The sequence below is a fragment of the Crocuta crocuta genome, unplaced genomic scaffold (assembly GCF_008692635.1).
Source record: "Crocuta crocuta isolate KB4526 unplaced genomic scaffold, BGI_CrCroc_1.0 scaffold166, whole genome shotgun sequence".
NCBI lineage: Eukaryota > Metazoa > Chordata > Mammalia > Carnivora > Hyaenidae > Crocuta > Crocuta crocuta.
In genome coordinates this window covers 1,220,262-1,244,963 of record NW_027531018.1, presented here as the reverse complement: position 1 = coordinate 1,244,963, position 24,702 = coordinate 1,220,262, and the positions used below count along the sequence as shown (strand labels likewise).

Below are 24,702 nucleotides of genomic sequence, written 5' to 3'. Positions count from 1 at the left end.
TGAAGGTATGTAGTCAGAGTACTATGCACATAAGGTATTTTAATTAATTATGTCTTTATGTCACCTTGATAAACACATCATCTGTTTTTGTTTGCATTAAGTTTTAGGCCCCCATTATTGATTTAATTTTATTTATTTTGAGAATAGTAAGACTTGATGGTTACAGGTCAAAAAAACTACATAAAAAGGCATTCTTAAAGGTCTTTCTTCTCAATCAGTATTTTCTATTTTTACTCACTTTGTAGGTAACCAGTTTCATTAATTTCTGGTTTATCTTTGTGTTTCTTTTTATAAAAAGAAGCCTGTTAAGTGTGTGCATGCATTTATGTTTGTATCTGTTGTTCATGTTGTTTCTTATACAGAAACACTATATATGCAAATTCTTTATGAGTGAGTTTGAGCATTGACTTATTGAATTCTAAGAAAGCACTTCCCAGTATTTTTATTTGAGTAATGTTATTACTCATTAACTTGGGGAAATCAACATCTTTATGATATCAGGTACCTTTGCAAGAGAATAGGGGTTGTCTTTCTGTTTGTGCCTTTACTTTTGTATGTTTCAGAAGTGTTTTAAAGTTTTCCTTATAGAAGTTTTACACATTTACATTTATTCCTAAATTTTTTATCTTTTTTGTTTTTTTTTTTTTATAAATACTGTTTTCTCCTCAAATAAACAATTTGAAATTTTTTCTTTTTACTAGGAGAGTTAGGTTTATTTACATATCGATATGATGGGTATTTTTTATTTACTGCTGTTTTATTCCTTTCACATATGGCCTGTTTCTCTATTTTTTGAGAATTCTTATTTAAGGAAGGTTGATATTTTTGCTTTAATGGCTAACTTTTAGCAATGGACTTAGACTACTGATAATTGGTTTGTCTGCATTAAATGAATATCCTTTGACATTCAGTTATTACCTGTTAACACCAGAGAGCTGATTCTTTTGTGTGCTTTTTATCTCCCTTTATTTCACATTTTAAAAATTCCATTATAATTTGTGAGAGAATATAATATTTAAATACTGTTCTCCTTCCTTGTCCATTACTTTGTTTTAGTAATAAATCTAAAATTAAATGTTAACTCTTTGTTTAGTAAAGCTTTTGCCAAAGTTTCCTCTGTCTTTTTTTGATGGGATGAAATTCATTCTTTTGTAGATTGCTCGTAATGGGCTTTGCGTAATATATTTCCTGTGTTCATACATGTTTAAATCTGTGTTTCTTTAATAGCCTTGATAGTTAAAAGGGCACCTGATTGGACATGAAATCCTTGATTTACACTTCGATTCCTTGGATTTCTTGAAAAAGATGCTACAATGTTGACTTACTTTGAATGTTGATATTTAGAAATCTGATGCCAACTTTACTTTCTGTCTTTTGTAAGAGGCTTAGTACAGTATTTTTGTCTGAAGGCCCCAGTTTTTGTTTTTTGTTTTTTTTCCTATTTACTATTAAAATTTGATTAGGCTATGTTTTATAGTTTATTGTTCTGGGATAGTTTTTCCAAGTATATAGATTTTTGTCAAAATTCACATATTTCATATTTCTTCCTGCCTGCTACAACATATATATATACATTTTGTTTTTGGAAATACTTTTTAAATTATAGTTTTAAATATTCTTTTATTTTGCTTTTATTCTTCATAGTTATCATTTATGCATGTTATAGTTTCTGTACAGATCTGTGGGTTTTTATTTGATCATTTTTTCCCCTTATTTTTATTCTCTTGGTTGCCTACTTGCTCCTTATTTTCCCTTATGTTTTTATTTGAATTCAGTCTTGTTATAATATAAAAAATGATTTGACCTTTCCTTTTTTTTTTTTATTCACCCAAGTAGGGTCAATTTTATTTCATATCTCGCTTTGTTTTGTCAATATCTATTATGGGTTTTTGATTTTTTGTTTACACACACATACACACATACTACTTTATTTTGGAATATTTACAGTTTTGTGGATGTTTTGTGATGAGAGTTTTCATTAGCTGAAGTGTTTGGACTTGGAATTTGCATGTTCTTTTTTCTCCTTAAAAAATTCTTTTTTTAATGTTTTTTTTTTTAATGTTTTATTTATTTCTAGGAGAGAGAGAGAGAGAGAGACAGTGTGAGCAGGGGAGGGTCAGAGAGAGAGGGAGTCACAGACTGAAACAGGCTCCAGGCTTTGAGCTGGCAGTCAGCACAGAGCCCAACGCGGGGCTCGAACCCACGGACCGCGAGATCATGACCTAAGCGAAAGTCGGACGTTTAACCGACTAAGCCACCCAGGCGCCCCTTTTAATGTTTATTTTAAAGAGAGAGACCCAAGTGCCAGTGAGGGAGGAGCAGAGAGGGAATCTGACACAGAATCTGAAGCAGGCGCTAGTCTCTGAGCTGACAGCATAGAGCCTGATGTTGGGCTTGAACCCATGAGCTGTGAGATCATGACTGCCGAAGTCAGATGCTCAACCGACTGAGCCACTCATCTGCCCCTTTTCCATGTTCTTATAGTAGCTTTTTTTACTAGTGTTGTGTATTACTTCTGTTCATTTCCTGGCTCAGCTATATACTAGTCGTATATAGACGGGGGTGAGAGATTTGCTTGGCTTATAATATTTCTTGTTCAAGAGCTCTCTCTTTTGTTGGTATAGTGAGGTGCAATTTCTTTTATTTATAGGCTATTTATTTTTTGTTTGTTTTTTTGGTCTTGGAAGGTGAGGAAGAAGGGGTTTGTATATTGTACACTTTTGAGATTCTTTTTTGTTTTTATAGAACACTTAATTTCCACCTTTTGCTTCCTTCTTTCCCTTTACCACCAAGGCTCTTAGGGTGTCCTGTCTTCCTGGGACTGCCATCTCTGATCCTTTGTACTTTGGGCCCTTTCTACCTATTTGTCGGTAGCCAGGAATCTGATCTATCCTGGGACACCATTTCTTGGTACTTTCCTATTTACTGTCAGACTTTCACTTTCTGGAAATTATTTTATGTGTTCCCACCTACTCCAGATCCAGTTTCCTTCTTTTTTTTTTTTTTTATAATATTTTTATTTATTTCTAGGAGAGAGAGAGACAGCGTGAGCAGGGGAGGGTCAGAGAGGGAGGGAGACGCAGACTCTGAAATAGGCTCCAGGCTCTGAGCTGGCTGTCAGCACAGAGCCCGACGCGGGACTCGAACCCACAAACCACGAGATCATGACCCAAGCGAAAGTCGGACGCTTAACCGACTAAGCCACCCAGGCTCCCCGGTCCAGTTTCCTTCTATTTGCCATGCAGTCTGTGCTTGATTCTCCAGAATTTGCCCTGCTAAAATTTTCCCCCCTTTCACAACTTATATTTAACATGGACTCTGTATTAGTCTGCTAGTTAAGCCAATGGTGTGGTTTAAGGATGGTTTTATTTGCTCTCTGGGTTGATGTTTTCTTTTCTTTTTCTTTTTGAACGGTGTATGGAAAGATTGGATTTACATGGGGCTGCTCTAATCTTAAATGGGAACCTGGAATATAGTCATTTGACTTTTAACTTTGTTGTACCTTTTCTAGTACAGAAGTTTAAAGTTTTGATGATGAATATATCAACTTTTTCTTTTATGGCCTTTGTGCCTTATTTAAAATAGCATTTTCTATCTTTATGTCTTGTGAGATTTCCTATATTGTCTTTTGAAAGTTTTAGTTTTGTTTTTTTACATATAGGTAAAACGTAATACCTAGAAAGTTTGATCTGGACTGAGATGTTGTAGAGATATAAGTTTACCTTACCTTCTTAGTGGATGATTAATTGTCCCTGAATCATTCATTTAAATAATCCTTTTTCTCACTTCTTGTAATACCCCCTTTGTCATGTATCAAATTTCTGTATACACACAGATTTGAATTTTACTCTGTGTTCTTATTCATTGGCCTCTTTGACCTAATACTGCAGTTCCCACCATTATAAATGTATAAATCTTTGTATCTGGTTGGTAAGCTTCCTTTCATTTTATCCTAAAATTTTTGTGCTATTCTTGGTCCCATATTAACTTTGAGAAAATTATTTGGCCTTGTTTTTAGCTGTGAACTAAACTAATAGCAGCAATATTTGTATTTACTGAAATAAAGGATCAACCTAACATTTTAGCACCTTCTGTGTGTATATATTAACTTATTTAATCTTAAGCAATTGTAACATGTAGGTATTGCTATGCTTGTTTTACTTTGAAGAAACCAAAACTTAGAAAGCTAAATAATTTTATTCAGTAAATATTGAGTGACTACTATATGCACTACCATGCCCCTAGAGCTGGAGTGATAAAACTGGTGCTAATGTAAATATTTTTAAAAAGACATGTAATGATCCTTAATAGTTATAAAATGTAGAATTGCTTGGTTATTTTGTTTGTTACACATTAACTAGAATTTGCAAAATAGACAAAAGAATAGAAGTCACCTGCGTAATTGAAAATATTTGAATTCATATCTACTTTCTTCATAGTTTCTTGCCGTATAATTTTTATTACTATATGTTTATTTAATATTTCAATCATGTATAAGTGACACATGATAGCTCCTTTTTATATACGTAACAAAATCATATGTAGTTGAGTGTGCCATATAGTAAAGCAGATCTTTTTAAGATATCACATGACTTCATTTTAGTAAATAGTTTAGTAAAAGTGAACCTATTTAGATGGGTGATATTGCCTGGTGGAAGGCATCTATATTAAGATGACATTTATTTATATGGCCATTTTTTTTAGAAAAATGATCTTCATTCTAACTTTGCTCTGAAATTATATGTGATGGGGTACTGTGAGACTAGGGAGTTTCTACTGATAACATAAACGTCTTAGTCTAGATCTCATCCACCTTAAGGAAAGGAATTAAAGGAAGAGAGGATAAGCTTCGAGTGCATATACAGATTTCCTTTTTGTAAATAATTCATTGATACTTGGAAGCTTGATAATATAATTTGGATTATTTGCTATGATATATGCTTATTTGCAGTGCCTTTTTAAAAGAGGTAGGCAAGACATGAATGTTAATTGAATATTTTCCATATGGAAGTAATTGAAGATAGAAGGTGTGGGAGTGGGGACTCAGAACTCTCAGATGTGTGTTTTATGTATATATATATGTATATATGTATATATATGTGTATGTATATATATGTGTGTGTGTATATTTTTATTTCTAATACTTTTAACAAAATTTGTCAAAATAATACCTTTTAAACTAGGAACTAAAAGTAGTGTTTGGCCTTCCTTTAAATATAATTATTAAATATGACCACAGTGGATATTTTTGATAACTACTAAATAATTATATAGTTCTATTCATAATTGAAAGAATTGGCACAGAGATCTCTTAAACTTATCATTTAATTTATCTTTGGGCATCTGGGTAGCTCATTCGGTTAAGCAATCAACTTTGGCTCAGGTCATGATCTCACAGTTTGTTGAGTTCGAGCCCTGCATCAGGCTCTGTACTGACAGCTTGGAGCCTTGAGCCTGCTTCAGATTCTGTGCCTCTTTCTTTCCCTCTGCCCCTCCCCTGCTTGCGTCCTCTCTCTCTCAAAAGTAAATAAACATTAAAAAAAATTAATTCATTTTTAATGGCCATTTTACAAAAGTTTTGAAGGTCAAGACCCCTGTATTCTATTTTGTTTTTAAGAATAATATTTACAAAAGACTAAAATCTAGAAACATACATTTTTTTTGGTGCCACAACCTGATTCTAACAAATTATCTAGCACTAAGAGAAGAAATAACATATACTAATATACATAACCTTGGCGTAAATTTATGTATTTAAGAAAATTTATAGCATATTCCAAACTTTCCAACTGAATAACCATTACTAGGTGACTGGAAAGTTTACTAAATGTAAATACTTGAAAATATGGCCAGAAACTCTTTCAGATGGAACTGAGGATAGGGTGGGATGAAAGAGTTATATGTTTATTACTTTTACCTGTGGTAGCATTTTGCTAAGAACACTAAACTGGAATGTTTTGACAAGTATTGTTTTAAGGTATTTACCCTTGACCTTCTTGATGTCCAGGATACCTTCCTAGGAGATTAATTTGGCAGAATCTGCTTATCAGATATAAGGCTTATTTATGGATTGGTAGTTTATATTTTTAAAGTTTATTCATTTATTATTTCTGAGTGAGATGGAATGAGCGAGCATGCCCAAGTGGGTCAGGAGCAGAGAGAGAGAAGGAGACAGAATCTGAAGCAGGCTCCAAGCTCTGAGCTGTCAGCACAGAGCCCGAAATGGGGCTCGAACTCAGTAACCCATGAGATCATGACTGTGTCTGAAGCTCAACCTATTGAGCCATTCAGGCTCCCACTGTGGGTTCGTAGTTTAAAACTTAAAGGCTTCCTACTTTTGAAGTATCTGTTATCAGCACAACTTTGTCTTCTTTTCTCCATATCTTTAGAATTTTGATCTTAGGTCTTGATTTCCGTCTTTTTGGTATTTTTGTTGTCATTGTTTAATTTTGTTAAATGTTATTCACATTTTCTTTCTTTCTGTCCATTTATTTGGGCTTTGTATTTTTCTTTGCATGAATCTTGTGTCCCAAGGAAATTTCCATCTAAGCATTTAATAATTAAATTAGCTGTTGGGAGTAGATTTATTTAAAAAAATTTTTAATGTTTTTATTTTTGAGAGACAGAGAGACAGGGCATGAGCAGAGGAGGGGCAGAGAGAGGGGGAGACACAGAATCCAAGCAGGCTCCAGGCTCCGAGCTGTCAGCACAGAGCCTGATGTGGGGCTCGAACATGACCAGAGCTGAAGTTGGCTCCTTTAATTGACTGATCCACTCAGGTGCCCCTGAATGGATTTATTATAAATGAACACTGTGCCATGAATAAGTTGTATTGCTGTTGACTTCTTTTTTTGTGGACCTTTTACAGTGTTGCAGTATTTTTATTTGCTCTCCCCCATAGGTGTAGCCAAGTAATTACAAAAGGTGCTCTTTGCCATATTTATTCTATAAATGGTACTTTGCATTTGAATGAAAAAAGGAGGACATCCTTGTTTTATCTTTATCTTTTAAAGGCAAAGTTGCTGGCTTTTATTTTTTCTTTAATGGGAATCTTGAATTTTTGTTTTATGTATTTGATATTTATTATTTAAAGAAAAAATACTTAATGCTTATTTTAGAAATTTATGTAGAGTACATGTTAGAACCCATTCATAAAGCTATAACACCATAAAATATATGGCAATAAGTTTAACAAGAAAGGAATAGGATTTGTATGATGGAAATAACATTCAAGGTTCAAATAAGTGAAGAGACCTACTACTTTTCAGAATGAAAAACCCAGTATCGTAAGATGTAGACTTTTTCAAAATTTTATTCATAAAACTAATGGAATTCCAACCAAAACCACAATTTGTTTTTTCATTTTGAAGAATGGGGGAAACTTGACAACTTGATTTTCAAATATACGAAGTATATGAATGAGAATATCCAGTAGAAGTTTTAAAAATAAAAATCTGACAAGTGTTTTATGGTATTGCTTGCTATACTAGAAGGCTGTAGTTAATTAAGGGGCACCTGTGGCTCAGTCAGTTAAATGTCTGATTTCAGCTCAGGTCATGTTCTGGTGGTTCGTGAGTTCTAGCCCCATGTAGGGCTTGAACCTTCTTGGAACCTGCTTTGGATTCTGTGTCTCCCTCTTTCTCTGTCCCTTCCCTGCTCACACTCTGTCTCTCTCTCAAAAATAAATAAATTTGCATTAAAATTTTTTTTAAAAAAGGTGTGGTAATTAAAAACATTGATAGTGATGCAGGAGGAGTACAGAAAGAGTCCAAATAAATGAAAAATGAGAAGAAAATTGTACACACAAAGCACAAGGTTATTTTTAAAACGTATCAAAATGTAAAGAACCATATATTTGAAAAGGAAAACAGATCTGACTCCATTAAAATGGAATAGACTTCTCTAAGAAAAGATACTATAAGAAGGCCAGATCAGCCTGGTAGAGAATATTTGCAATTTGTAGCGAAGTTTTAACAAATATAACAGAGCTTTTAAAATTAACAAAATTTAGAAAAATGAGTTATGAATAAGGAATGATAAGTCAAAGAATATACATGGTTTTATAGAAGTGTGTATAAAGATATATATGTGTGTGTGTCAATTATAGCATTATTTGTAGTAGCAAAATGTTTTAAACAATCTGAATGTCCACTAGTTGAGAAATGGCGACATAAATTGTAATATATCATCCATATTTTGAATATTAATAGATTGACTAAAAAGATTAAAATCTATGTCATGAGATAGTTAAATGTCCAAGACATATTATTAATATATAAAAAGAATCCTATAGTATGATCTCATTTACTTAGTAAGACTATATTGTTTATGGTAATCTTGAAACCATTCCAAATATCTTATAGACAAGACATTTAAATTATCCTGTTAATATTATTAGGAACCATAAGTTTAACATTAAGAGAATATAGACAAATACAGCCACTAAGGCGCACCATAAGAGACTCTTAAATACAGAGAGCATTGAAGGTTGCTGGAGGGGGAGGTGAGTGGAGAATGGTTTAAATGGGTGATGGGCATTAAGGAGGGCACTTTTTGGGATGAGCACTGGGTGTCATGTAAGAGATGAATTGCTGGGTTCTACTCCTGAAGCCAGCACTACATTGTATGTTAACTAACCTGAATTTATTTACTTACTTATTAAATTTTAATGTTTTATTTATTTTTGAGAGAGAGCATGAGTGGAGGAGGGGCAGAGAGAGAGGGAGACACAGAATCCATGAAGCAGGCTCTGAGCTGTCAGCACACAGCCTGATGTGGGGCTTGAACCTGTGAACCATGAGATCATGTCCTGAGCCAAAGTTTGATGCTCAACTGAGTGAGTCACCCAGGCGCTCCTAAATTGAATTTAAATAAATTAAATATATATATGTAAATTAAAAAAATCTTTTGCTATCAATTGAATGGAAATATCAACATGAATCCATGATTATACACGTATATAGTCCTCTCTTCCTTCTATCAGAAGGGCTTAGAAGCATCAGCAATCACAGTAGCAATAACTACATTCAACATTGATAACATTGTCTCTAAATGTTGTTCCTACTGAAAGGATCCAAGGCTTCTGTGAAAAATTGCAGATCCTAGTTCTTGGGCAGAGAACACAGCTAGCAAATAAGAAAGTGCTCAAAAGCTATTGGATCACTTTGACAGAACCTCCAAGCCCCAACTCTTCTGGCCAAATCTGGAACTATCTTAGCATTAATGAAAGAATGATTATAATTAACTGTAAAACCTTAATTAGGAAAAATATAAGTCCAGAGTGATAAGAAGAGGGATAAGGGAGGGCACTTGTTGGGATGAGCACTAGGTGTTATATGAAAACCAACTTGACAGTAAACTATTTAATTAAAAAAAAAAAAAAAGAAGAGGGATAAGGGAAAAGAGATGCCTTATTTAGAGAAGGGAGAAGTTAACACATTTTGAAGCAATGTTAGAACTAGAAAATTATACCGAAAACTCCAGGGAAACAATTTAGGCCAGAACCATCGGTGAATGCCAAAACCTTTGAGGAAAGACTGCTGGTAACAGGATGTATGCATAATACCAAATTATTATCCCACACATCACTTACTATTACAAAGGAGAAACTGTGCCTTTATAAATAGAATCTGTAAGTTGCCCCTTGAACCAAGTGGTTCAAACAACATGGATGTGTTCCTTGCTGTGATGTACCATGGAATACTTACCACCTTTGGAGTCTTCTTGCCTAATATGTTTATTCTGTATCCAGTCAGGTCCCCATATTCCATGAGTTATTAAAATCTTCTTTTAGTTCTAGGAGCTTTTTTGTAACCTTTGTCTACATTTTCTATGTAGATTGTCATACATACAAATAAAGACCATTTTTCATTAAAACAAAAAAAAACTTTTTTTGAGAGAGAGAGAGAGAGAGCAAGCGGAGGAGGGGCAGAGGAGACACAAAATCTGAAGCAGGGTCCAGGCTCTGAGCTGTAAACACAGAGTCTGACATTGGGCTCAAACCCACAGACTGAGTTGGTGACCTGAGCTGAAGTTGGACACTTAACTGACTGAGCCACCCAGGCACCCCAAGACCATTGTTCATTTATTCATTTCCAGTTTGTATGCTTTTATCTTATTTTTCCTAACTGTCCTTTTTAGGACTTCTAGTAATGATGCTGAATCAAATAATTGTCTCCTGGTCTTTTATTAGTTGTTTATTGTTAAATATAGAATTAGCTGTAGGTTTGTTTAGATGACCTTTAGTTGTTTAAGGAAATTTCCTCTTATTCCTGCTTTGCTATATTTTTTTCTTCTTAATGAGAAATGGGTGCTGGATTTTGTATAGTACTTTGTCTTTAGCTATTGAAATGATCATGTGGTTTTTCTTGCTTACTTCATTAATATGATCTCTTTCCTTGTTTGATTTTCAAATATTGGACCAGCTTTGTATTATTGCCATAAACTCTACTTGCTTATGAGCTGTTATTCATTTTTATATTGCTGGGTCGAGTTTGCTATTTATTTATTTATTTATTTTTGAAAGAGAACTGTTCATTACTTTTATATACAGAAAATTCAACAGCGTCTCTTCAGCCCAGTTTGGTGGCTAGTTCTTTAGCTTTGCCTTTTCCAACTTGGGAATGCGAGCCACTAACTTTGGACCTAGGATGTTGCCTTCCTAGTGATGGCACATCTTCGTCATTTCTGTCAGTGTAGTTGGTCCCGATAGTTTCTACCAGCTTAGCCAGAGATCCTTTGTCTTCTGAGTTAACTTCTGTGAGAGTGACAGTGGTGCAGGTCTTCCTGTGGACCAACCCGGCCTTCCCCTTGACGATGCAGTAGGGAACCCCCATCTTACAACACAGGGCAGGCAGGAATACAACAGTGGGATCCACATCATGTGCAATTACTACCAGCTGAGCCTTCTTGTTTTCTACCAGGGTGGTGACAGTATTAATCCCAGTTCTAATGACAGGCAGCCTTTTAGTGGGGACGTCTCTTTTGCTGGCAGCTTTCTTTGAAATTCAGGCCAGTAATCTGTGCTTCTTCTCTTGCTTTGTCTCTGGTCTGTATTTGTGGGCCAGCTTAGTCATTTGAGTAGCTGTTTGGCAGTCCAAGGCCTTGGTGAACTGGTTAATTGGAGGAGGCACTTTTAGATGTTTGTAGAAAATAGCTCTTTGCCGCTGCAGCCAGATGCGGTGTAACCATTTGATAAAGTGGTTGAGGTCCCTTTTGAGCTGGATGTCCTTCCCAGTGCCAGAATTCTTGGGTATTTTCTCAAACAGGGGATTGACTACCTTCTTGGCCTCCTACTTCTTTAGAACAGCAGGGACTTGGGCCACCTTCTTCCTCTTAGTCTTCTTTCCTTTCAGCATCTTGGATAGCTAGAGGAAAGAGATGAGTTTGCTGATTTTGTTGAAGAGTTTTGTATCTGTTCATGAAGGATATTGTTTCTGCTGTTTTCTTACAGTATCTTTGTCTTGCTTTGGTATTTTGAGTTGGGAAATATTCCCTCTTTCTACTTTTTTTTGGAGTAAATTGTATTTAATTGACATTATTTCTCCTACATGTTTTGTAGCATTTGTTATGAAACTTCAAAGTGTGTGTTTTATTTTTTGGAAAAAATTCAACCAGATTTGTTTTCTTTAATATATACCAGAAAATTCAGGTTATCTGCTTTTTCTTGAATGAGTTTTGTCAGTTTTTCTCTTTTAGGATGAAATGATCCATTTCATTTTAGTTGCTGAATCTGTAGCATTAATTTGTATTCCATAATTATTTTAAGTATTCTGTAATTTTTATGTCTAAAGTCTGTAGTGAGATCTCTGCTTTCCATTCTCTTGTTGGTAATTTATATTATCTTTCTCTTTTTTTCCCCATTGGTTAGTCTAGGTAGAGGTTTATTACTGTTACTGAGATTTTTAAAGAACTAGCTTTTGTATTCATTTATTTTTGTCTATTTTTCTGTTTTCAGTTCCATTGAAATCCATTGATTTCTGTTCTTTATTATTATCTTCCTGCTGCTTGCTTTGAGTTTATCTTGCTCTTCTTTTGCCCAGTTTCTTAAGGTGGAATCTTTTGAATTTAAAACTTTTCTTCTTTTTTTTAAAGTTTATTTTTGAGAGAGAGAGAAAGAGAGAGAGTATGTGCGAGAGTGTGCACGTAATGCAAGTGGGGGAGGGGCAGCGAGAGAGAGGAAGAGAGAGGATCTCAAGCAGGCTCTGCACTGTCAGTGTAGAGCCCTATGTTAGGCTCAAACTCACCGACCATGAGATCATGACCTGAGCTGAAATTAAGAGTTGGGTGCTCAACCAACTGAGCCTCTTCTTTTTCATTTCTCATATAGGCATATAATGCTATAAATTTCCCTCTAAGTACTATGCTGATTGCATCATACTAATTTTGATATAGCGTATTTTCATTTAGTTCAATGAAAATTGAGCCTAATTTCCTTTGAGCCTTCTTTGATCTATTGCTTATTTAGATATGTTGTTGAATTCCCATTTTGGGGATTTTGTGGGGGTATTTTTCTGTTACTTATTAATAGCTTAGTTCCATTAGGTAACCTATTTTGTATTATTTTAGGTCTTCTAATTCTTTCAGTTTTGTTAAGGCTTGTTTTATTTTGGTGAATGTTTCATTGTATGCTTGGAAGGAATGTATATTCTCTTGTGGGCCGTTGGAATAATTTGTTTTGAATGGAAAGGAGAAATGTTTTAACTTTTTAATAAGGTTAGACCTTAAATCCTACTTACCTTGAAACAAGCCAGTGGGGTAATAGAAAAGGATATTGGTGGTGGGGGCCGGTGCCTGGGTGGCTCAGTTGGCTAAGCCTCTGACTTGATTTCAGCTCAGGTCATGATCTCACCATTTGTGAGATGGAGCCCCACGTTAGGTTCTGCGCTGACAGTGCAAAGCCTGTTTGGGATTCTCTCTTTCCCTCTCTGTCTCCCTACCTGCACTCATGTTGGCTTGTGCGTACTTGCTCTCTTTCAAAATAAATAAATTAAAAAGAAACTTAAAAAAAGAAAAGGATCTTGGGATTCACCGTACTTAGTTTTAGGTAGGCCTGCCTTTTGCTAATTATATTATTTCAGATAAATCCTTTTGGGCTTTTGTTTTCCCTAATTGTTAAATAGTAGTGATATATTTGATTTTGTGAAATTCTTCTTTTCTTTAAAATCATATGCATCATGTTTTATAGTACAAGATTTAAAGGTTAATACATTTATTCTTTACTCTTTTTTCCAGTTATTGTATTATTCTTTTCCTCATTTTTAAAAACTTACTTTGAATAGTGTAGTTTTAGGGATTAGATGAGATGTTAGGACTCAAAGTTTCAATCTTGTAGAATCTGGCAGTTGCAGGTATCAAGGTAGCAGTTTATGTTTCTAGATAAAGTCCTTTTTTTGGGAAAGGGTTTAGAATTCTCACAGTGTTTCTAGATGTCACTGCACTAAAATGATCACTTGGAGCTTGTGTTGATTTAAGGAGTATGAAAATGGTGGTGAAAGATATATAAGGCACAGGCTTCAAGAGAAGTACGTTGTAAAAGCTTGTAATTTACAAGAACTTGTGAGGAGTTTAGAAATACTTGTAAGGTTTGTGGGAATGTTGAAGGATATGGTGGAGGCTTAACTTATAAAGGTGTATTTGTGTAGTGAAAAGGATTACAAAATATAGATAATTTGTATCAAAACTTTTATTTTACAGTGTTGTAACAGCTGGGACAAATCAGATATTTTAAAGATACCATGAATTTACTTTATATATATATATATATTTTTAAAATTTATTTCTAGAAGAGAGAGAGAGAGAGACAGCGTGAGCAGGGGAGGGTCAGAGAGAGAGGGAGATACGTACAGACTCTGAAATAGGCTCCAGGCTCTGAGCTGGCAGTCAGCACAGAGCCTGACGCGGGGCTCGAACCCACGAACTGCGAGATCATGACCTAAGCGAAAGTCAGACGCTTAACCGACTAAGCCACACAGGCGCCCCATGAATTTACTTTTTAAATTTGTTAGTAGTGTCTATGATCATCAGAATGTTGAGGGATTCCTTTCAAACTCTTTGAAGTATTGTTTAAGCATTTCTTTGCAGTTTTGAAGCAATCAGGCAAGATGCTTGAGAGGATAAATACTGAGTGCTGTGTCTTCTTTGTTCAGGAAATAGAAATGCAACATGAGATTTTTAACAAGTTTACATCTTTTGCAGAAAATATGATGTGAAGTTTTTAAAAAACATTTGAAGGTTGTACTGGGATTCACTTCTGTATAAAGTGGAGGTATAGTTGATTTGCACTAGGTTGATTTGTGAAATATTGTAATTAGACCAAATTGAACAAGTGATGGGTAATTTGAGAAATGATTTTTTTTTAGTATTTTTTTTTGAGATAGAGACAGAACATGAGCGGAGGAGGGTCAGAGAGAGAGGGAGACATAGAATCTGAAACAGGCTCCAAGCTCTGAGCTGCCGGCACAGAGCCCGACGTGGGGCTCAAACTTACGAACCACGAGATCATGACCTGAGCTGAAGTCAGACACTTAACCGACTTAGCCACCCAGGGGCCCCGAGAAATGATTTCTGATGCTTTGTTCCAGGTAATTCAAGATCTGATCTTTGTAACTACTTACAACTTTTGACTAGCCGAGACCCTCCTATCTTTAAATTCATCACCAGTCTAGCTCCTGCTTTCCATCTACAAAATTAAAATAGAAAACAACAAAAAACAAGAGTATCCTAGAGAAATATATCATTAACATAACATTATATATAAATAAATACTTAAAGATGTTAGATTTTCAAATACAAATAATTACATGGTTCTAGTTCATGAGCAATCTTTATTAAATTTATTGCTGAATGAACGGTATACAGTCACTGAATTCATTCTGTGTCTTTTGTTTTAGGGAAAGATTGTTCTGCTTACATCCTTTTTGTCTTCTTTGGGATCTTTAGAATTACTAGAAATTATAGTTAGGTAATTTTTCTAATAAACCCATTTCTAGTTCTGCAGGCTCTTAAGATGTTGGATGGGATTTGTGGGTTCTCAGCTTCCGAATTAACTCTGTGATCCTGATCCTTTTCCTAGGATTTGTCTTGTTTTGCTGAGATGTGTGGCCTCTGGAGAGGTCTTCCTTATATTCAGTAAGTTGATCTTTCTCTTTTACTAAAGAAGATAAGGCAAACTTCTCTTATGGGAGGTTTTTCCCCCCTCTTTTAATTCTAAGGTGTCACTCAAATTAACATATTTGTTCATATCAAAATTTCCCAAAGTGAGAATGTTAAGTCTTACTCTTGATCAGTAACCTGGTAAATACCATTTAGAAAGAGAAGTACCCTGGGGCGTCTGGGTGCCTCAGTCGGTTAAGTGTCTGACTCGACTTTGGCTCCTTTCACGATCTCATGGTTCATGAGTTTGAGTCCTGCATCAGGCTCTGTGCTGACATTGCTGAGCCTGCTTGGGATTCTCTCTCTGCACCCCTCTGCTTCTCTCAAAATAAATTAATGTAAAAAAATCATAAAAAAATAAGAAAAAAGATAAAGTACCTGAATTAGAAGAAGCAGATGTCTAGCTTGGGGGTGGAGTAAATGTTGTTAAATTGATTAAAAACTCAGTTTTGTGAAAGGGTTTCTTGTGCACCTTATGTTTGAGAACTACACCTGAGTGGTCAGCTACCTTCTAGTAGAGACCTAATGACAATTTCTGGCTGATTGGAGGTTTAGAGGAGTCTATTAGGCCATACAAAGTAGAAAAGTAGATTGATATTTCTATATTTATAAACTTTTGCGAAGTGAGCACACCTTTGTAATTGTAACCTAGATCAAGATAGCAACTTCTCTAAAGTCTCCCTGTGTTCTGTCCTAATCAAATAACCCCTGCATCCCAAAGTTAACTCCATTCTGACTTAGTGATCAGAGATTAGTTTGGCTTGTTTTATAATTTAATAAATTAAAAGAACATACACAAACACACACATACATGTATACACTCCCACCTTGATATGTTTGTGAGATGTATCCTGTTTTGTGTGTGACATTAGTTTCCTTTTTTTCCCACTGAGGTTTAGGATTACATGAACATATATATGTATATATATTTGTTCAGTTTATTTACCCTTTTTCCTAGTGGACATTTGAGTTATATAGAGTTTTGGGATCTTTAGGTAATGCTGCCATGATAAATTTTGTATATAGCTTTTTGTGCACATACGTACACATTTCTATTGATTATGTACTCAAGGATGGTATTACTTAGTCATTGGGTATGGGTATGTTCACCTTTGGTAGATACTTCCAAATAGTGTTCCATACTGGTTATACTAATTTGCATTTCTACCTGCATTGGATGAGAATGCCAGTGGCTGTACTTTCTCACTGTCACGTGGTATTGTCTGGTTTTTAGATAAATAGTGTTCATTTTGGTTGATAATAGTATCTTATTGTATCATCTGTATTTTCCTTTTTTTTTTTTAATATTTTTTTTTATTTATTTCTAGGCGAGAGAGAGAGAGAGACAGCGTGAGCAGGGGAGGGTCAGAGAGAGAGGGAGTCACAGACTGAAACTGGCTCCAGGCGCTGAGCTGGCAGTCCGCACAGAGCCCGATGCGGGGCTCGAACCCATGAACCGCGAGATCATGACCTAAGCGAAAGTCGGACGCTTAACCGACTAAGCCACCCAGGCGCCCCTGTATCGTCTGTATTTTTCTGATAGTAATATGGAGTACCTTATCAATATGCTCATTGGATTTTGAAATTATTTTTTTGTGAAGCTTTCTTTGGTCTTTAGCCTATATTAAAAGCTGGGTTGTCTTGTTTTTGGTGATTTAAAGTAGTTTTTCCAAAAGAAAAGTATTTTGGGGGTGCCTGGGTGGCTCAGTTGGTTAAGCATCTGACTTGGCTCAGATCATGATCTCATGGTTCCTGCAGGCTCTGTGCCTACATCCGGCTCTGTGCTGATAGCTCAGAGCCGGGAGCCTCTTTCATATTCTGTGCCTCCCTCTCTCTGCCCACCCCATTCATGCTCTATCTCTCCATTTCTTTCTCAAAAATAAACATTAAGGGGCGCCTGGGTGGCTCAGTCAGTTAAGCGTCCGACTTCGGCTCAGGTTGTGATCTCACAGTTTGTGAGTTCGAGCGCCACGTCGGGCTCTGTGCTGACAGTTCATAGCCTGGAGCCTGTTTCAGATTCTGTGTCTCCCTTTCTCTCTGCCCTTCTCATGCTCATGCTCTCTTTCTGTCTCTCAATAATAAATAAATGTTATAAAAAACATTAAAAAATAAAGTAGTACATGAGTCTTTTGTTGGATATGTGCATTATGAATGTCTCCTCCTGCTCTGTAGGTTGCATTTTCACTTTTTTAAGAATACTACTTTTAAATTGTAATGAAGACCCATTTGTTGTGTTGATCTTCATGTCTTGTTTAAGAAATCTTTGCCTATTTCAAAGTCATGACAATATTTTTCTGTCTCATAAAGCCTTTATTGTTTTTTAAATTTTTTAAAAAATGTTTATTTGAGAGAGAGAGGGGCAAAGAGAGAGGGGGACACAGAATTCGAAGCAGGCTCCAGGCTTCACCAAGCCTGATGCAGGGTTCAAACCCACAAACAACGAGATGATGACTTGAGCCGAAGTTGGACTCTTAACTGACGGAGCCACCCAAGCACCCCAAAAGCTTTATTGTTTTAAAGTTAATTGTTTAAGTCTCTGATGTACCTTTTTCTCCTTCCTTTTTTCATGGCCTGTGGATGGATATAATGAATTTGATAAATTTTGATTTTAACAGTGGTAGTGTTAGAAAATCTTTGGTATGCCTTACTCATAAGAAAACATTTTTATTTTATTTTTGTATATGGTATTTTAAGTCTGGTATGGTAACATTTTCTGTTCGTAAGATACATGATTTTGTAGTCTGGTAATACTTTAAAAGGTTTTTAAACATTTTTTCCTGACTCTAAAAGAGGCAGTCTAGTTTTATGTAACACTATGTTGTGTTCTGTGTTATTTGTTTTGTTTTTTAAGAGTATGGTGCCTTAAAGACATTAGGTGTCTGTGGTCAAAGGCAGCTGCTATATTTAAGCAGGTGATTTAATTTCTATAAAAGGCTTTTTTTTTTAAATCTATAAAGTGTGGAGTAAGTGAAGTAATTTAAGAAAAGCGTGTATAAGTTTTTTCAAGTCCTGAGCAATGTGCCTGACAAACAATAAAATCTCTATAGTTAGTGCTTTATTCTTGAATTTTTGAACTTTGTTTTGAAGTTCATTTTGACTTGAGACTTGATTGAAAGGGTATACACCATGTTTATTATAAAAATATTTACAACTAACTTGTAAATAGTAAAATTAATTTGTCAGTTTACACATTTCCTTTTATTGTGAATAAAATATTTTAATTTTTTTCTGTCAGCATAAGGTAGATTTTAAAATGCTTCCTTATGTTAATTTAAAAAAATAGAATGAAGACTTTGTAAAGAATTTCCCCACCTCCTTGGCTGTACATTAACTCTGTAGTTAAATAGGTTGTCTAGGTGCTACTTACAAGGTGGTAACTACAGATACCAGAAAGTAGTGTATGATATTGTCTGTTGATGGTCAGGAAGAATTTAACATACTAGTGCTTCTCTAATACCTTGTTAGTTTACTGTTTTGGTTGGTAATTTTTAATCCAATTTGTTATAAAGCTCATTCTTTGTAGTCTAGTATACTCTGCCAATATCTTGATAATTCATTAGCTTTGCCATATGTTATACATAAAATTTAAATTGTTTATAAGACTAGGAAAAATTTGTTTTATATTTATAATGTGCCAGAGTTTCAGCATGTCATGTGTTTAAGTGTTGTAAAAAAAAAAAAAAAAAGCCAAACATTATTCTCATACAAGTGGGATTCTTGGATAGATTTTACAGAATAGGGGTAACTTCTGAAGTTCAAAAGCTCTTTCTTCTCCTCTTCCCCTTCTGCTTCCTCCTCCTCTTTCATTTTGTTATTATTATTATTATTTAGGGAATCTCAACCAGCAGAGGGATTTTTAACAGGCTACCTAAGTATTTGGTAAGTACATACTTTCAGTGTTAAATGTTTTGCATGTTATTTAAGTTTGCATGTATGTTACCTTAGTGATATTTATAATAGTCAGTATAAATAACATATAATTTATATTTCTTATAATTTTACTTGGTACTGGAATTTCTTTATAGACTTATTCTGATTCCTTCTGATTTTTTCTACACATTGTATCCAGAAAATTATTTTCTGTGTGTGATCTAAGTATTGAAAGAGTTTGAAGGCAGAGCCATCTTAGTGGGCAGGAATACTAGTACTTTGGTGAATGAAACAAGATTTTCCTCATGTGAGAGGAAAGTTAAAATTTCTATTAGCTGGTAATAGTAATACAGATTTCTTCTTTAGCCGTCCATTACTTGACTCCTCCTTACATTAGGTCCTGTTTACCATAGTAGGTCAGTATGAAGACAAGTACTCGAGTAAGGCCTTAAGCTATTTTCTATTTGGGCTCTTAATTTTATTGTAATAACATTTTAATATTAAGAATTTCATAAACTTATGCTTTGGTTAATAGTGATAGTTTTAAAAATTACTAAATACGCTTCAGCAATGTGAGGCATTGGATTATCAAGTGTCATAATGTAGTTTTAATTGTTTTAATGTATAGTCTGAAATATTACTAAGGATGACTAAATTTGTTGATTAAAACAATGGAAATTTCCTAGATATATGAAGATATATATAAAAATAAACATTGATTTCTTTTATTATGCTTTTTAATGTGTTTGAAATGCTAAGTATTTAACCAAATGATGTTTCCAAAATTCTATAGTAATCATAGTTGGTGCTTAAATATTGAGCAATTACACTATTTTGCTTACTGTATATTTATAATAAATGTACATTTTTAGGAGTAAATGATGTTATAAAAATCTAAAACAAATTTTTAGTATTTTAAAATGTGGTAACTGATTCCTAAAGATGTATTAAGTAGAACAAATCAACATAATGTGTTTTCTTCCCCAATTGATGCATATATTTGAGTGACTTTGAGGGAAGCAATCATCTTTGCATTGTATATGCTTATGATACATATTTCATTTCTGCAAATTTATTTTTAGTAACGATTGGAATACATTTTACATATCAGGAAATTCATCCATTAGTATACAGTTTGATGGGTTTTAGCATATTCAGAGATGTGTAACTGTCATTATTATCTAATTTTAGGATACTTCAACCTCACCTTTTATCCATTAGCAGTCATTCCCTAATTCCCTTTAAACACCCTGCCCACCTCCTCCACCCCACTGTCCCCCTCTCCAAGTAACTACTAATATACTTTCAGTTTCTATAGATTTGCCTGTTGTAGACATTTCATATAAATGAAAGCATATTTTATTTGTCTTTTTGTGTCTTGCTGTTCTCACTTGGCATAATATCTTCAAGGTTCACCCATGTTGTAGCATGTGTCATTTCATTTTTATGGGAAAAACCATTCCATTATATACCATATTTTGCGTATCCTTTCATTAGTTGATGAATTGTATCTACTTTTTGGCTATTAGGAATGCTTCTGCAATGAACATTCTTGAATAAGTTTTTGTGTGGACAAAACTTTATTTCTTTTGGATCTGTGCTTCATAGGGGTAGAATTGCAGGGTATGTGATAACTTTTTGTTTAACATTGAAGAACTGTCAAAATGGCTGTGTTATTTTATAATCCCACCAACAGGATATTAGGATTCCAACTTCTCAACATCCTTTATAGACATTTGTTACTATTAGTCATTTTTGTGCTTTAGCAGTCTAATGAGTGTGAAGTGGTATTTCATTGTGGTATTAATTTTCATTTCCATAGTGACTTATGATGATTGCATATGCTCTTTGGAGAAATGTGTGTTCAAATCTGCTCATTTTTAATTTGGATGGCCTTTTTATTGTTGAATTATAAGCATTTTATATATATATATATATTCTGAAAACTATTCCCTTATGAGATACATGATTTGCAAATACTTTCTCCCATTCTGTGTATTGTCTCTCACTTTATTTCTGGTGTCTTTTGAAGCACAAAAGTTCTTAAGTTTGATGATGTTTAATTCATCTGTTTTTTCTTTTGTCATTTGTGTTTTTGGTGTCATATTACAAATTTATCTTTAAATAAATATTCATTAATAGTTTAGATCTGTGGCAAGCTTTTCATTATCACAGGACTGTAAAGCATTGGCATTTTTTGTGTTTGACAGCCAAAGCCCAAAGGAAGCAATTATCTTTATGTTTGTGCTTCAGTTCCTTAGTTGTTTTATGGAAAATGCTATGTTTTGATTCCAAGGGGTATCATGAAAATGTTAGCTGTGTGTGATACAGTCATTGATATTAGTCTTGTCAATTCACGTTTAGTTTTTTGGATTGGATGATACCTTAGTTTATCATGGCACTTCATGTATATTTGATGTTATACCTTAATCTGTAGCCTTTTAGGCTAACACTATTATCAAAATTCTTTTTATCTTTTCCAGGAAGAGAAAGTAAGTTTTGAGAATCTTACTGATTTTAGTCTTGTGCACTAAGTTTAGTAGGCACTAATATTTTGATGTATTTGTAAACTTATATATGGAATACGTATACTTTTCCTTTAGCTTTAGTAGATATGTATCTTCTTGATTTTTATGGGACAGTTTTAGTTCCTTATTTTTTATCATTATGTGGCTTTTATCAATTGAAGGCATATTTCAGAATGAATTGTTTTATAATGTTCTGTAATGTAGCTTTTTAGAGAAATGGCATATAACAATGGAATATCACCACTCTTAGAAGTCTTGGCTTTCTGCATAAGGACGAGGGATTGTAATATAGTGTAACTAATGTATTTTTATTAGGGAAATTTACTTGCATTTTTATCATTTATATTATCTAATGCTCTTCTGTGTTAACTTCAAATAATGAATTTTTATAGAGCTAAAATTATTGATATTCCTTTTTTTGGGTTAATTTTAAATCATGTTGTCCACTGGTTAACCATCTACTTAAGTGTCAATTGGTGGGTAACATTGTTCTTCACCTTGATATTTTTATAGTTTGTGTTATACCACCCATGGACACTTTTCATTGGAGAAAGGTGAAACATGTCATTTATGATGGTTTCACATTTTCAGTTACAATAAAAATGAAAGGTTTTAGTTGAGAGTTACTTCTTCTATGGTATATGTCAAATGTGGTAATTAAGAGGATTTAACCTGTTTATGGCTGAATTAAGGCAAAATGGCTTTTGTGCACTATCTTTCTTTCTCTTGTTCTGTATGCTTACTAACATAAGAATTAAGTTTATATTAATTCTCTGAGTTATTTATATATGAATTGGGGGTTTGCTATTAATAGAGACACTTTTTTCTTACAAGAATAAGAGAAATTGCCCTTTAGTGAGACCACTAATTTCTCACTAAAGTCAGTAGGGGCTGCTTTATACTCTGGGTATACTCTGGGTAGCAGATTGTCACAGCCCATGTCATAGTTTGCTATTCTACTGATGTGATTCATAATACATCTGGGAGATACTGGTCAGGGTTGTATGGATAGAATAATTAAACTATTCTTTATCAGAAGGGTCTTTCACTACTTACTAATCTTACTGAAGAAAGCTGAAATGAACTTGGATTATTCTAATGTTACATTATTTTTATACAAATGTTTGAAAACCATTACAAGGTAGTATTGACCTTCCTTTTCTCCCAGTACACTTTCTGTAGTAACATATGTAAGGATTTTTTCCTAAAAGTTCTTTCCTTCAGAACTCACTTTTTTTTTAAGGAAAAATTTGATCCAGAGTAACCCACCTAGTAGTCATTTCAATTTTATTTTTATTAATACTCAAGGTTTCCATACTTCTGATCTTTCTTCACAAATTTCCCAGTCTAGTAATTGAAATAATTACAACTGTTCATTTCTTTTGTTTTGTTCCCTGTTCATGGACCTACTAGATTTGGTAGAGTTCTGATTATAGTCTTTATAGGTTTCTAATATAAATTGACACTTTTCCTCCTAGCTTTGTCTTAGCCTCAGTGCCTCCTGGTGATCCTTATCTCATTTTGATCTTCTATTTCATTCTCAATATTAGTTATTTGGAACCTTTCCATTGTCTTCAAATGACCAGCCCTGTTTCTATTTTTCTCATTCTTTTTTCATTTCATATTTTATACTTTCTTTCCTCTGTCTTTACTCAAAGAACAAAATGTTTTCCTTTATTTCAAAGGCTAATATCTATATTCTTAACCCTATCCCTTCTTTCTTTCACTTGAAACTTGCTGTTTTCTGTTATTCTCATTTTCCATGCTGGCTTCTCCGTCTTATCACACTTAATCTTGAAAAATGCCTCACCTTTCTTTACTCTTTCCCTATCCTTTCCATTGTCACTGAGTTTGTTTGATTTGTAGTTGACTCTAGGTGTCCAGTTTCTCAGTTCTTATTTGGCTACCTTCTGCAGTTTGACTATTGTTTCTACTAGCATTCTGCTTCCTCAAATGAAAGCAAAATTTTCTTACCTAACCAGGTAGAGAGATAAACATTAGTTAGACTCATGTTAAAATGCTTTACGGTATCCCAAAGGTAAGACTGAGTTCCAGTTGCTAATCTGTGTGTTTCCATTTCTCATCCTGTCCTACTTTTTTTTTTTTTAAGCATTTGGTGTTTTGCTTCTTTTTTTTTTTAATGTTTTATTTATTTCTAGGAGAGAGAGAGAGAGACAGCGTGAGCGGGGGAGGGTCAGAGAGAGAGGGAGTCACAGACTGAAACAGTCACAGACTGAGCTAGCTGCCAGCACAGAGCCCCATGCGGGGCTCGAACCCACGAACCGCGAGATCATGACCTAAGCGAAAGTCGGACGCTTAACTGACTAAGCCACCCAGGCGCCCCTTTGGTATTTTGCTTCTTAACATTCATTTCTCTCTGTTATTCTGTAATGGTTGTGCTTTCTATTTTTCTGTGATTTATCCAACTACATGTTCTTTATGCTATTGCTTTTTTCTTTTATATATCTCTGAAGTATAACGTTAAGTATTATATTTTGGTCCTAAGCTTAACTAATGGGGTAGATGATATTCTCATTTGCAGATGGTAGAAATAGGGGTCAAAGAGATTGTGATGCACTTATAATTTTAGAGATAGTGGTGGAGTTGAAAATTAAAATTAGGTTTCTGATTACATGTTTCCTGGTTTTTACAGAAAACAGTATGTCTAATGATAAAAAGCAGTATGATAGACAATCATTACTTTTAGTGTACTATGTGAGTTAAGAGAATAAAGACTGGAAGATGGTAGGAGTACTTTAAATTCTTCTGTGATGGGATGAAGGTCCTAATTCAGAGGGAGGAATGAAAATCAAGGATGTGAGAAGTTTTTCACTCAATATTAATAGAATTTTGAGATTCTGACATCTGGTAACGATGTAGTGATGCCAGCAAAGTAGTTGAGTGAACCATCCTTCAGATAACAATTATAAAATCTGGATAAAATATTGAAAGAACAACTTCAACTATTTGAAAGCAGCAGAAAATGATCATGGGGCGCTTGGGTGGCTTAGTTGGTTAAGCGTCCGACTTTCGCTTAGGTCATGATCTCGCGGTTCGTGGGTTCGAGCCCCGCGTCGGGCTCTGTGCTGACTGCCAGCTCAGAGCCTGGAGCCTGTTTCAGAGTCTGTGACTCCTTCTCTCTCTGACCCTC

The 24,702-nt window shown here is 34.5% G+C and overlaps 1 protein-coding gene and 1 pseudogene across 2 annotated transcripts in view; one reads left to right on the top strand and one right to left on the bottom strand.

The window, feature by feature from the left end:
* Positions 1–24,702, top strand: part of FBXW7 (F-box and WD repeat domain containing 7) — a 224,627-nt gene that overhangs the window by 49,298 nt on the left and 150,627 nt on the right. The window lies entirely within an intron of this gene.
* On the bottom strand, positions 10,572–11,357 carry LOC144237274 (large ribosomal subunit protein eL8 pseudogene; annotated as a pseudogene).